At 31.4% G+C, this 15,831-nt stretch overlaps 1 pseudogene; it reads left to right on the forward strand.

Moving 5' to 3' along the window:
• The first annotated feature begins 12,578 nt into the window (after nucleotides 1-12,578).
• LOC114412293 lies at nucleotides 12,579-15,052 on the forward strand (annotated as a pseudogene).
• Nucleotides 15,053-15,831: the final 779 nt, after the last annotated feature.

Consider the following 15,831-nt stretch of genomic DNA (forward strand, 5'->3'; position numbering starts at 1 on the left):
TATTTATATGCGTTCTCAATGTTAAATTAAAAATTATGATTAATATAAGTTTAAAGATAATTAATGTAAAAAACAACTAATTTATTATACACAACGATTTAAAATCAAATAGTTGTGTAATAACTCTTTACATATGTAAACTATTTTATTTTATTATTTCATCTACTAACAGAATTAGTTAATGTGACAAAGTGAACATGACATGCCAATGAGTCGATATATTTAAACTGAAAAATATAAAATATTTGGACTACAATTAAGTAAAATGTGTTCTGATTGTATTGACTTAATTGTCCATGTTAACGTTCTTTGTGAGTAAATTATTTATTTTATAACAACAATCAACGATAAAAAAATATATTTTATATTTTAAATAACAGAAATGCTTATTACTACGAAAACATTTTCTTCAAATAGGCACGAATGACACGACTCCGTGATTTCAGTTCAAAACAAGTTTTATCTTTTATTAATTTTTAATAACTATTTATTTTGTGCTAGGTGCTTTTGCCTATTTCATGCTAAAAATTACGAGCTAAACTGAAAAAGTTATATTTATTTCACTGAATATATAATAGGCTTGTAATTTTGAATAGTAAAAATCAATTACTATATTAAGATTGATAGAAGTATTAATTACTTAAATCATACAAGATCGATCTCGTTAAGTTTTTGTTGTTGTGAATATCTCGTTTAGTAAACTGTTTATGTACTATAGTTCAAAAGAAATATGTGATAGCAATATAAAAAAATGATACTAACGTGGTTCGTGTATTTCGTGCAGTGTTTTTTTTTACTAAATAACACTCCTTTTTAAATAAACTAATGACTTAAATATTAGATAAAACTATACTAAAGGATTTGATTGTAAATGTGAGTAAATATGATAAATTTAGTTCACGTAATATTAAAATTGTACAATTTTAATATATATATATATATATATATATATATATATATATATATATATATATATATATATATAACAATTACGTCCATTTTATATTTCCTTTTTTTTATTATTATATTGCAGTTCACATTTATATTATTTCTAACAAGTGTCTACATTTCTTTGGATGACAAAGAATCTTTATCCTATTAATTATACTTTTCTATGGATCTAAACATTGTTCATATTATGAATAAATAGACCTAACAAAAAGCAACAAATTCATTAAAGAGGAGGCAAAAGCAGTAATACAAAATGATGGCAAATGAGAACCGTCACCGTTTTCCCCGTCTTTGCTTTCGTACCTTTATCTTTTTTTCCATGCATTGCCTTTATCGTGTTTCTGATCATGTCCGTTTGTTCTGTCATATCTGTCTCTAATTTATCCACGCATGTTAGCTTAACTAATTGTTTTGATGGAGAAATTAAACTAGGTAAGTATTTCAACAGGAAAATTAAAATATCTTTTTATAATATAATATATTTGGATAAGATATTTTAAAAATAATTAAAATATATCATTTTGATAAAGCATTTTAATTTATTAACTTTACATCATTTTAAATTCTCAAAAAAAAAAGAAATTAAAATTCCTCCTTTCCTAGAAACACACCACTAGCTCTCTTTCCGTAGCCGCTTTCTCTCCCTCTCAGCACACCAACCAGCTCTCTCCCTCCCAACGCACACGTGTGACTCTCTCTTTCCCTCTCAGCAACGTCACTATAGGTTTCTCTCCCCCTCGCTCATCTTTATTTTTTTCTTTTTTCAAGTTTATGTTTGTTTGTTTTTTATTTTATTTTTGTAGCTACAAGGGTTGCTTGATTTTATTGATTTATGTTTCGTTTTGTATTTCATTTATTTTGTTTCAATGATTTTGATATGTTGGTGGGTGTGGAATTGGATGAGTTTGGAGTTGAGATAGGTTGTGAGCACCATATGTTTGTGAATATGCATCAAAGAGAAATAGAGAAACAAATCTGTTTGAATTTCTCGAATTGCATGATTTTTTTGGGGGGGTTCAAAGGAATTGGTTGAGAAACAAGAGCTTAGCGTTGGATGGCCCCAGAGGTGTTATATATTCCTTGAGCATGATGCTATTGTTTCAACTACTACTATAAACTGTGCACCAGTAACTCCAATAAAGCTGGCACATTTTGGTGTTTATTAATTGAAAATGATGATTTATTGCACTGACATATTGATATGATATAAGATGAATGAGAGACTGAACATAATACTAAAGGCCAGTAGTGATACACTTTATATTTAGATGTACTAGTTTTGCTAGAATGGTGAACAAAATAATTTATCAGTATCAGACTGATATGCGTCAAGCATTTCTTGCTTGATTTTGTGTAACCACTGCATTACTTCTGAGTGGATATTTGCAGTAGCATAGTTGTTTTGCTTCTTCAGTTGATTGAGTGCACTTCTGATGTTATTATCCCATAAGCACTATATATATAAGACCACTCAATCTCTAAATTTCTACCTATGAAAAGACCTAGTATTCGTATATCAAGTGGGCTTTAACTTTGTTCTGAGCAGATAAAAGTCATTTAGCAAATTCCCATATAGTATCCTGTAATTTATTTAGTACAGTAGTGCACACATTTAGGACCCTTTAGTGCACACATTTAGTATCCTGTAATTTTTTTTCTGAGTAGATAAAAATCATTTAGCAAATTCCCATATAGTATCCTGGAACATATAGCAAAGGAGTTCTTACCCTACTATTGCTTTAGACCCGAGTGCAGCATGTAATCTTGTAACATGACAACACATTTTATGGGAGAAGCCACTGCAAGGGAGTGAGATTTTGCATTTACCAGGGACTTGTCAGCTGTATCAAGATTGTGTATTCTTTGTTAATCCTCTCTTCACATTAAAAGGGTTTGAGTCTACATTAAGATACACTATGGATTACTAAGAATCCCATTGGCAACCTGCAATGCAACATTAAAATCAAATAGCCGCAAAAAGGATTGTTCTTTTTTGATTTTTTACCGTTTAATAATGGTTAAGTGTGTTTTGATGAGGTAGAATGTGGCTTTTGGCCCATCACATTTCTAGTTTAAATAGAACATCATAGGTCTTATGAGTTTATTGTCATCATTCATCAAAATTATCCTTGTTAGTAGAGCACAGGGAAAGTGATTTAAGTGCATTGTTATATAGTCAAGAATCTTAGTTTGGCCCTGTGAGTCTATCCATCATTTTCTAGGTAAAATCTTGAAGTACCATGTCTCTTAAGGTAAGAAAAGGAATCAAATCTTTAAATCCGTGGAGAGGATAAGAGCAAATGGATTGGTTGTGGGTTCAACTAGTGTGAGCATGATCAGAATTTAAAATTGATATATACTTTAAATATGTATTTGAAATTGATAATGATAGGTCTTGCAGGCTAATTACTTCTATGTGAATTATTGATTCAGTTTTTTTGAAAGTTTTGATTGACAAAGATTAATTTGGATCATGTCATTTCCTCAATCTTATAATCTTTTTCAACCCCCCAGAAATTTGAAATCTCAAATCTATTACTATATGTGTTGTGGATGAGATTTTTATTTTTTATTTTTATTTCTGTTGTAAGAAAGAGAAATATTAATTTGATAGTAGTAATGTTGGTAATAATAATGAAATAATACTGATTACTTACAATTATTTAGAAATAACTATATACTGTATCTCATAAGAAAATACTTTTGCTATATGTATAAAGTGAAACTTTTTCTAGGTCTCTTAAAAGAACATTCTATTCTTTATTATATTCACTTTTTATTCTTTATATTCGTGTATATATCCATTCCTCTACTAATACTAGGAAGTACTTTGTAGTATATTTTACCAAAAGATATTTATACTAAATACCAAAAGTATAACAAGAATCATATGCTACATATATTTCTCCTACAGTAACTAAAGATAATATAAGATAGAGTTTTATATATACAACCACATTATTTTAGTTAATAATAGAATATGAAATATAGTATATTGCTCCTAAATAGATTAACCTATATAAAATTAATAATAATGGATTGGTTGTTTCTATGCCTTTCAGCTTTGGGAGTAAGGTTGAACCTAGTCAAATGTTACCCATGTTGTCATTGTTTTGTGATCAGGTTACACATTTGTATTTGTAGGCCCAAAATAGTTTTTTGGTACCAACGTTAACTTGGCCTGGTCTAATATCAGGATATACATAGGGAGAGAAAAGAACAAGACATGTGTGGTAATCAAATAGATTAGTTGACTTAGGCCCTTAATTGATCCAGGATTTTTCATCAAGTCCTGCTGCCACTTGTCATTGGGACCATACCGGAGAGGGAAAGGGCACTTTGTAAGTTCAAAGTTTGGGTTTAAAGTTTTCTACTTTGTGTGAGCTTTGTCACAAAGTTTTCAATCCCTAATAAGATAATTGGCATAAAATAGCTCGACAAAAACATGATTTAATAGTATCATTGTTTCTAGTTGATCATCTTTGTATTGCACTAGTATCATTGTTTTAAATCTCCAAATAATATATGCACATATTATCTTATATCATTATCATGCAGTTTGATTGAGAAGAAATGGATTCTAGCATAGTTGACACTGCAATTACTTCAAGAAAACGTAAAAGAGAAGAGTATAAGAAGATAATCTTATTAGCTGCTGCTTGTGTTGTTCATATGGTCATTGGTGTAGTGACATGATATCATAATAATTATTTTGTTAAGGAACCAAGCCATAATTGGGAACTAGAACGTCGCATCTTCCTTAATCGTCTTTATAGAGGGACAGAGAAAGATTGCATTGAACAATTGAGGCTTAGTAAAAATGCATTTTTTAACCTTTGTAGAATTTTACAAGAAAAGGGTGGATTAGTAAGAACAAGAAATGTTCCAACAACTGAAGCAGTAGCAATGTTTTTACATATCCTTGCTCACAACCTAAAGTATAGGGTAGTGCAATTTAGTTATTGTAGATCTAAAGAAATCATAAGTAGGCAATTCAACGATGTCTTGAAAGTGGTAATGAAAGTGAGCAAAGACTATTCGAATTTTCAACCCTGTGCTTTAGAAGGTGCGGAAGCAAACAAGTGGAGATGGTTTGAGGTAAGTTTATCAATTGTTAGGAGAGATTAGTTAATTATAAAATTTTCTTAGAATCTAAAAAAATTGTCTTGTTTGTAGAGATGTATTGGAGCACTTGATAGGACTCATATTCCAGTTACAGTTTCTCCTGATGAGAGACCTAGATATCGTAATAGAAAGAGTGATATTTCTACAAATGTGTTAGCCGCTTGTGGTCCAGATTTAAGGTTTATTTATGTGTTACCTGGGTGGGAAGAGTCTATAGGAGATTCTCGAGTATTACGAGATGCATTACGTTGTCAAAACAAACTTGAAATTCCAATGGGTAATATTTCTTGGAAATATTTTTTTTTCTTTTTTTTGTATAGTTTAAGCCTATGACTTTTATTTTAAACATTGTAGGTAAGTACTTTCTTGTGGATGCGAGATATACCAATGGTCCGGGATTTTTAGCACCATATCGAGGGACTAGATATCATCTCAATGAGTGGATTGGAAACACCCATCAAAGTTACAAGGAGTTATTTAATCTTCGTCATGCAAGTGCCCAAAATGCAATAGAAAGGTCATTTGGGATCTTGAAAAAAAGATGGAGTATATTAAGAACTCCTTCATTTTTTGATATAAAGACACAAATAAGAATTATCAATGCTTGTTTTGTGTTACACAATTTCATAAGAGACGAACAATAAACTGATCAACTTTTAGAAGTTCAAGACTTAGAATCCTTATCTGTTGTTGATGAAGAGTTAGTCCATCAATCAAGGGAAGGAGTTAAAAATAACGTCATAGATGATATCACAACTATTCAAGCGACTGAGGAATGGACAAGATTTCGAGATACATTAGCTATGAATATGTTTGCTAACTATCAAGTTAGAAGAAACTTTGCTTAGGGATAGTTCTTTTTTAAATGTAATTTGCTATTGTAGACAAATTTTGTGTGCTTTGTTACCATTGTACTTTGCTATTGAAGATAGACTTTTATATACTTTGTTATTGCATAAAAAGTAGGTTGTATCTAATATTTGTTATGTGCAGGTTAAATAAGTGACATTAACTTCAATGGACTCATCTAATGAAAAGATGTCAGGCAAAAGAAAAGTTTTAGGAAAAAATAATGAGGAAACAAGAAGTTATTTTACATGGGATTTGGAGATGGAACGTATATTGGCTGATGTACTGAGAGATCAAAGGAATTTGGGTAACAAGGGCGACGGAGAATGGAAAAGGTCAACATTGAATGCTGTAGCGGTAGTGTTGTCTACAAGCTTCATTGTTAATGTCACATTAGATAATGTCAAAAATCGTATCAAATTATAGAGATCGTGGTATGGTATTGTAAGTGACATCCTTGGCCAGAGTGGGTTTGATTGGGATGGCACTAAGCACATGATCACAGTTGAAAATGAAAATGTTTGGAATGAATATTACACTGTAAGTATTCTTTAATATATTGCTATTTGTTACTCAAAGTAGATTGGATTTGACTTTTTTTTCCAGTGGCATAAATCGGCTAAATCGTTCCGATTCAAGGTGCTTCAAAATTGGGATGATATAGTCGATTTGTGTGCTAAAGATAGAGCCACTAGTCATGGAGCTGAAACTGCTATGGATGCTGATGAAGCGATGAGTAGAGAAACAAATGAAGTGGAATTCATGGGTTTAGGTGCCAATGCTACTATAGACAGAAGAACCAAGCTCTAATACAAAAGTAAAACTTGACACACATTCTCACAAGAGAAAAATTGGAGAAAATGAAGGAATAACAGCTTTTTTGGATAGAATGACCAACTCTTTTGATCGAATGGTAGAAAGAATGGATGATAAAGATATTCAAGAAGTGTTATGTGAGACAGCTTTGATACCAGATCTTAGTAGACAATAATGGGTTAAAGCTGTTAAATGGTTAGCTGACGACCCGAAGCAGTTAGCTATTGTGAAAGCCCTTCCAATCCACGAAAAGACAGATTATGTTTTAACACATCTTGCAGAATGAAACTTGGTGAATATTTTTTTATCTACATTTTCTATTTGAACTTTCAAATTATAAAATTGTCTTTTTTATGCCTAGTTGAAGTGATATTTTCACTATAATTATTTGTCTTTCCTATTGTGACTTATATTAATTTGTTTCTTCTATGTCAGGTTTTGTGAACAAGGAATAGAGAGGAGGAATTGCATTCTTACAAAACAAGAAAAAAGTTGATTATTCTAAAATTGTTTGATTATATTCTTTGTTTTGGACCATTTAATTTGTAAAATAATTCGTGAATTATTGAGTATTATAAGTGAAGTGACATTAATGTTGATGATATTTGATTTTAGGTATTGATATGAATTGAAGTATTTTCTTCTCCTAATGTTTTTTAAAATTATTGCAAGATTAGGTAATTAGATTTTTTTTAACAAGAACAAGGAATTACATATCATTCATCTTTAATATTTTACATAGTATTGTTTAATCCAAGTTTTTTTGTGTGTTACTACAAGAATATTGTGTAAGATTCAAAATTGTTTAGCATTAAAATTATTTTGATTATTTACTTATTAAATATTAAAAAATTTGATTATTAAATATTGTAGAACAGTAAATTTATTTTGAATATTTAACTATTTAAAAAATGATTCATATTTATTTTCATTCAATATTGAAATTTTAATTTTTAAATAAATATTTAAAAATGAAAATTTAAATTTCATTGAAATTGAGTTACTTTATCCAAACAAGGAAATTAAAAGACAAGCAATGGAATTGCCTCATCCAAACAAAATATTTACAAAATGAAAAGAATTTAAATCATGACAATTAAAATGTTGTGCATTTGAATTTCCAAGAAATTTCTAAATCCCCCATCCAAACACATTAATGTCATTGGGATTTAAGGTTAGACCAATGTTGTAAAAGTCGGTTTGGTCTTTAATATGATTGAGATAATAAGTCAATAATTTAATTAGTGGGTCAGTAATTTATCTAATTTAATTTGGTATATATTGAAAATTTAAAATTATATATGTATTCATTATATATAAGTATATAATTAATATTATTTGATTAAGAAAAATCCATCCATACTTCAAAATTCAAAATAACAATTGATAATAATAAAATATCAAAATGACGTCATAGAGGTGATCCTTTTTTTTTGCGTGCTTATGTTATGAAACCAGGTTCGATCGGCTGGGTCAGATCGGTCCAATCGGGACTGGTGACCTAACCTGTTGGGTTTGTTCAGATCATTTGCATGATCGATCCAATAGTGAAATCGATTCAGTTAGGTCATCAAGTTTCGGTTGGACAGGTCCAACTAATCGGACTAAACTGGGTTTCATAACATTGGGTTAGACTTAGATGCTTTGCTTCATACATTCTCTTCTTTGTCCACATTTTATTAGGTTAAATCATAATTGCTTGTCTTTTTCTTATAAAATTGAATAAAAAACAATTTCTCTTTTTTAGCTATAGTAATTAGAGTCTTTGACTTTTGAGTGAGATGTCAATATATTCTTACAAATTTTAGTCTTTTGAGTCAACCAAGACTAATAATAGATATAGGATTTAGTTACATTTAAGATTCATTATCCTTTTTTTAAGGATATGCTTTTTTTTATAAAAAAATAAAGGTTAAATGTCACTTTTGATCCATTATAATTTAATAGTTTTTTAATACATAAATTTCAAAAGTTTCATTTAAGTTTTCGAATGTTTTATTTTAGTCATTTATTTAATTTTTTGTTAACAAAATTTATATTTTAAATTTTGAAATAATTAAATTATTGGTTATAAATTGCCACTATGTTTAATAATATTTTCACAAAAAATAATTCATTTAAAAAAATTGGTTTAAACATTCAAACAATTATTATAGTATAATAAAAAAATACACAAAACTAAACTAATAAAGAGAACTTATATGCAAGAAGATATTCTGATCAAATAGAAAACAATATAGAAGAGGATTTGAGAAAATAAAAGAGTTCTTGGTTGGCTTGGAAACAGATCTTTGCCGAGTACGATCTCTTGCCCTCGAGACTAGAGTTGGAACTCGTCGTCATCATAGGGTAATGACCTTGCTAGCGTTGCCGGTTGCCAGAGCGTCACACTGGTGACAAAGGTGGTGCAATGCACTCTGCTATGTCGATTCTGCAGCTGATTTGGAGGATGTGGTTGCAAAACGCGTTGTGGCTCTCCTTCGCTATCACCGTTGAGCCTTTGACTTGTTCTTTGAACCCGACGGCTTACCACGTGGTCATCGGCCACTACTAAGGTTCTGCTTGTCGGTGTCACACTCGTTGGTGTTGGCATCGTCCTCATCAACTGCATGAGAACTTTGTCGAGGTCACTAGGTCATCACTTCACCTCTAATCAACATGCATTTCATTTGTGATTTGGGGAAATGATTGAAGTTTGTAGGCCAAGTGTTTGAATTTATATCCGAGCGAGAAGGAAGGTTGATATGATTATGGAATCGTTAGTGTTAGGAGTGTGAAGGAAGGTTCAAGATTACAAAGAGGATGAGGGACGAAACGTACTTCACTAAAATAACAACTCATACTAAAAAGAATATAAAATCTTAAAATTATATTAATATGAAAATACCTCGTGTCTTATAAATAAAGTCAAATAAATAATTCTTTACATAAGTAAAAATATTACTCTCAAATATGGACATATAAAAATAACCAACACTAAAAGTATAACAACATATTATTTTGAGTACCAACAAAGCTAAAAGTGTATCTAAAGGTAACTAAGTCTTTATATAATATAATATATTATTATACTAATATCTTTTCAAAAAATATAACAATCTAATATATTAAAACAATTTAATTTATCTTTTCCTTTACTAAAAGATATATTTAGATAATCTTTATTTAATAATTATTGGATTATTTTTGGGATGTTACAAGGGATCCCAATGTTTTTTTAGAAGATTATAATTTTTAAAAATAAAATAAAGATAGGATCGATATTTAGTCACAATTGGAAAAATACTTTTCTACGAAGGTTATTTTGGACATTCTACATCGGCTATTAACCATTGTTGTAGCCAATGTCGTAGAAAGTCTTTACTTTCTATAATGGTTCCCTAAATAACCATCTTAGAAAAAGATACTCTTCTAAAACGGTTCTTAGTTAAAAACCTTCTTAGAATAGTAGACTTTCTAAGACGATTTTTCAGAGAACCGTCTTAGAATGTATTTTTTGTATAAAAGAAATCAATAAAATATATTGAGGATTCTAAGATGATTTTTTAGAAAATCATCTTAGAATGTAGACATTCTAAGACGGGTTTTTAGAGAACCGTCTTAAAATGTATTTTTTTAAAAATAAAAATAAAAATAAAATATATTGTTGATTCTAAGATGATTTTTCGAAAAAATCGTCTTAAAATGTAGAGATTCTAAGACAATTTTTCAGAGAACCGTCTTTGAAAATAAAAGTACAAAAGAAGGTAGGGGGGAAGTTGCAACCCGCGGAAAGAAAATGACCACCAAATCTTAAAAATTCACATGTGTGTGCATAATCAACTTGGTTACCTAACAAATTTGTAAATTTCTGTTAATCACCAATTATATTAAGAATAATTGTTTCTTTCAATTATATATGCATGAGAAATTCAATTATCAAATGTAGGAATCAACGTAAATTAAGGTAAAACTTTTATTTGATATCAAATGATTCTCTTAATAATATTTTTGTTTCTTAGTATGTGTGAGTAAATTATATTTGTAGATAAACTGTTTGAGATTTAAAAAAAATAAAAAATAATATAACTATTTAATTAGCTATAATGAGAATGTGAGACAAGTTTAATTAAGAACATTATATATTCAAACTAAAACAGTACTATAGGGATATTAATTAGTAATTAATTACTAGTCTACTGTTAGTTGCGTAACCTATATATCACAACAACACGAAGAAGGATACAAATGTAAGTATTATTTTATTTTTCTTTTGTTAAAATAAAAATGTAAGTATATGTTTTGATGTTTTGATGGAAAGAACCTTAACTGTATACGTTTTTTCTTGAGTGGGTATATATATATATATATATATATATATATATAAACACTACTAGAAAAGAGGCATTTTACGATACTGGTTTTACGACGATTATACAAAGACCGATGTAGTAAGTAAAACAGTGGCATTTTTGTAAATAATTGTAACTTTTAAAGGCAGTTTCCTCAAAAACAACTTTAAAAATGCTTTACAACATTGTTTTTTTAAAACTCGTCTTTGAAAACATTGTTTTCCCACTTTCTATTGTTGATGTGGCACATTTTAATTGGGCTAGCTTGGGCAACCCTAAATGAATAAAATTTTCTTCTACCCACAGTGCCATTCACTCTTCCATTCTTGTTGTCGTTCAGTCTTCCATTCTCATTGCCATTCATTCTTCTACCCTCATTTTGCGGTCTCTTCAGTCTTCAGTTCCACTTACCTCATAGAGCTGAGTGAGAGCACCCACTTCACTCTCTCTTTCATATCTCATTCTCTCATTAAGAAATCATTCAACATTGTTGCACACTTCATTCTCCTTCAACACCGTTGTAGCTCTCATTCACTTTGCATCTCTGTCATTCTCATAGATTCAAAGTGGTTCTCATAGGTTTCTCACAAGTTTGAACACGTTTTGAACTTGATTTGAATCGCCCTAGGTTTCTAAACTCATTTTCTCTAAAATCCACAGGTTCTCTCCTACGTTGGAGTCTGGCAGCACGACTGCGTTGAAATCATCACCAACGATCAGGGCAACCGTACCACACCCTTTTATGTCGCCTTCATCAATACCGAAAGACTCATCGAAGATGCCACTAAGAACCAGGTCGCCATGAACCCCATCAACACCGTATTCGGTAATTCTTCCAGCCCTCATTATCTGCTCAATAATATTTTTACCTACATTTTTCTAACAAGCTTTTTACATTTTATCATACTGTTTTATTGTTTTCATTATTTTTTTTATCCGCAAATATTATTTTTAGTTTTGTTAGAAATTGACCCAGTGTTTGATGAAAGGTACGAGGAGAAGTCGCGTGTAAGTTGAGTTCATGTTTGGTTCATTTCAATTACGATTATTCAAGCCTTTTTTTTTTTATAAAAAAAATAGAATGACAATTTTCAAGTTTTCAAGGTTCTTGATATTGCGGGTTACAATTGTGGAAGCCTCTTAAAACTTGTGGACCGTTTTTTAAAACCTTCGTTATTAGTTTATTAAAATGAGTTTAATCCAAAATTACATGTTGGGAAGCAGATGTGGTCCTCTTTGGGTTGTTTATAGGGTTTGAATTGAGATCAATATATATATATATATATATATATATATATATATATATATATATATATATATATATATTATAAAATAGGAATTCTCTTAATCTACCCCAATTTAAGAATTGTTTTTTATTCTCCCGATATACTTGTTTCAATATTCTATATATGTACAATGTGGAAGGTTTTCATTCTATTGTGGTGTAATTTGTGAGTTGATGATGCTTGGTGTGATTGTTGATAACTGGGGGTTGTCACTTTGTGGGTATCATTACCTTGCTTCTCATCAATTCAACTATCAGTTTCATTGAGGAGAACAATGCTGGTAATGCCACAACAACTCTCATGACTTGGCTCGCTCCAAAAGCAAAGGTATCAAACTCAACGTCTTTTTTTTTGTTCTATCTCAATACTGTGTGGATTCCTTATTCTTGTTGGTGCAGTTTGCATTTGGAAGGAATCTTTTCTTTCTTTTTGCCTTTATAGTTTCATTTCTCATGAGTGTGTTTGTGAAGGTTCTTCGAGATGGTAGGTGGAATGATTAAGATGCCTCGATCTTGGTTCCCGGTGACATAATCAACATCAAACTTGGAGATATTATTCCTACAGATGCTCGACTTCTTGAAGGGGATCCTTTGAAAATTGATCAAGTGGGTTATTTGTTTATTTATTTATTTTTATATATCTATCATATAATATTTGCTCTTTGAATCCTCCACATGCCTAATTGGCCAATTATCCTCTTTTTCCTTGGCACTTCGTACTTTTCAGTCTGTACTTACCGGTGAGTCACTGCCAGTGAAAAAGGGTCCTGATGATGGAGTATATTCTAGTTCTACCTGCAAACAAGGAGAGATTGAAGTTGTGGTCATTGCTACTGGTGTTCATACCTTCTTTGGGAAAGCTGCTCATCTTGTGGATACTACTAATCAAGTGGGACACTTTCAAAAGGTAACTCCCCGCCCCCCGCAGTCTTATTGATATTCATACTTCAGAATTTTAGATTTCATTTTTGTTGTATTTTTTTGTCGTCTTTTTCAGGTCTTGACTGCAATTGGGAACTTCTGCATATGTTCAATTGCATTAGGGATGGTTGTTGAAATTATTGTTATGTATCCCATCCAAGATTGACCCTATCGTTCTGGAATTGATAACTTGCTTGTACTTCTCATTGGAGGAATTCCAATTGCCATGCCCACAGTTTTGTCTGTGACCATGGCCATTGGTTCGCATAGGCTATCTCAACAGGTCAGTTAGGTTCTTTTGGTTGAGAGCACCTTGGATTTGGGTGGACACATAAGAACTAATGGTTGTGATTTTGTAGGGGGCTATCACAAAGAGGATGACATCCATTGAAGAGATGGCAGGCATGGATGTGCTTTGCAATGATAAAACTGGGACTCTGACATTAAATAAGCTTACTGTTGACAAAAATCTTGTTGAGGTTGGATGCTGAATTATTGAATGGTGTTGTTGGCTTGTTTTCTTTGTGTTTTATATGCACTTGTTCTAATATTTTTTTTAACCGTTAAGGTTTTTGCAAAATGAGTGGATCCAGATACTGTTATTTTGATGGCGGCCCGAGCTTCAAGGCTTGAGAATCAAGATGCAATTGATACAGCCATAGTTGGGATATTGGCTGATCCAAAGGAGGTTAGTCATAGTCATAGATTTATTGTTCGCTGGTATTCTTCTTGGAGCATATTTTTTAGCATCAAGCCAACAACTATAATCTGCACATTTATATACATTTTTCTAAATTAAAGTTGATCTAGCTTTTTTCTTTTTAACTTACTGCTACTGAAGGCACGTGCTGGCATACAAGAAGTACATTTTCTTCCTTTCAATCCTAGTGATAAGTGGACGACATTGACTTATCTTGATCAAGATGGCAAAATGCATAGAGTAAGCAAAGGTGTACCAGAACAGGTAATTTGACAACATCATTTGCATAATTTTATATTAATATTTGGTCTTGTGTATTGTCATTGTGATGTGATTTGTATCATGATTGTTAGATCCTGAATCTTGCACACAATAAGGAAAACATTGAACGTAGAGTTCATTCAGTGATAAAGTTTGCAGAGCGTGGTTTACGATCTCTTGTTGTAGCATACCAAGTAATTAATTTATTGCTCAATCAATTGGTGCATTTGTATGCCTATGCTTTAAGCTGGAAATGTTAATTGAGGCGACTCCTTTCTATACAGGAAGTTCCAGATGGAAGGAAAGAGAGTGCTGGAGGCCCGTGGCAATTTATTGGCCTTTTGTCTCTCTTTGACCCACCTAGGCATGATCGTGCAGAAACAATACGAAGGGCACTAAACCTTGGAGTAAATGTCAAAATGATTATAGGTTTATTACATAAGGTAGTGAACACCTTTCCTTTGCTTGTATTATGATAATGAAATCATTGCTCTTATAGTTAATGACTTTAACAAGGATTATAAGTAAGCGGTTGTACTATATAAGCAACTGATGTGATTGGAGTCCTGTGAATGTTGGTATAGCTGTTGCACCTGCCCTCAAGAAGGCAGACATTGGTATAGCTGTTGTTGATGCTACTGATGCAGCCCGAAGTGCATCTGATATTGTTCTAACAGAACCTGGACTTAGTGTTATTATTAGTGTTGTTTTGACAAGCCGAGCTATCTTCCAGAGAATGAAAAATTATATAGTAAGCTAATGAATTATTGTTAACATCTTCTCAACAATTTTCCCCACTTAATCATCTATATCGTTGTTACTTCAGCTGTTATGATACTCCATACGAGACTTCAGTTTTTGGGAAATTTTTGTTTTGTCCTGGCGATCTCCACTTGGGATGAGTATTTATTTTAATCTGATTAATAAATTTCCTCTTTCATGCAAATTTATGCAGTATCAATTACAATTCGTATTGTGGTAAGTGAATTGTTTCGCAACTCTGGATTTATTTTATGTCTGACATGGTATTTTGGACATTGTAATTATTAGATGGGCCTAATTTTTTTGTTGTGTTTGTTGGATCAAGTGGCCTCAGAATAATTAAGAAGGGGGGTTGAATTAATTATTAATGAACCTTTACTAATTAAAATTTACCCTTCTTAGGCTTTTACTATGTTGTTAAGAAAGTAAAGAACAAAAATATAAACTTAACCAAAAGTAAAAGCAGTAATTAAAGTGCAGAGTGGAAATTAAAAGAGTAGGGAAGAAGAAGACAAACACACAAGAGTTTTATACTGATTCGGCAACAACCCGTGCCTACATCCAGTCCCCAAGCGACCTGTGGTCCTTGACATTTCTTTTCAAGCTTGTAAATTCCTTTACAAGCAAAGATCCACAAGGGATGTACCCTCCCTTGTTCTCTTTGAACAACCTAGTGGATGTACTCTCCACTAGAACTGATCCACATGAGATGTACCCTCTCTTGTTCTCAGTCACAACAACCCAAGTAGATGTAACCTCTACTTGTACGACAAAGGATGTACCCTCCAATGTGTTAAGACAAAGTTCTCAGGCGGTTAGTCCTTTGAAAC

Source organism: Glycine soja, chromosome 1 (assembly GCF_004193775.1).
Source record: "Glycine soja cultivar W05 chromosome 1, ASM419377v2, whole genome shotgun sequence".
In the NCBI taxonomy this organism is placed as follows: Eukaryota; Viridiplantae; Streptophyta; class Magnoliopsida; order Fabales; family Fabaceae; genus Glycine; species Glycine soja.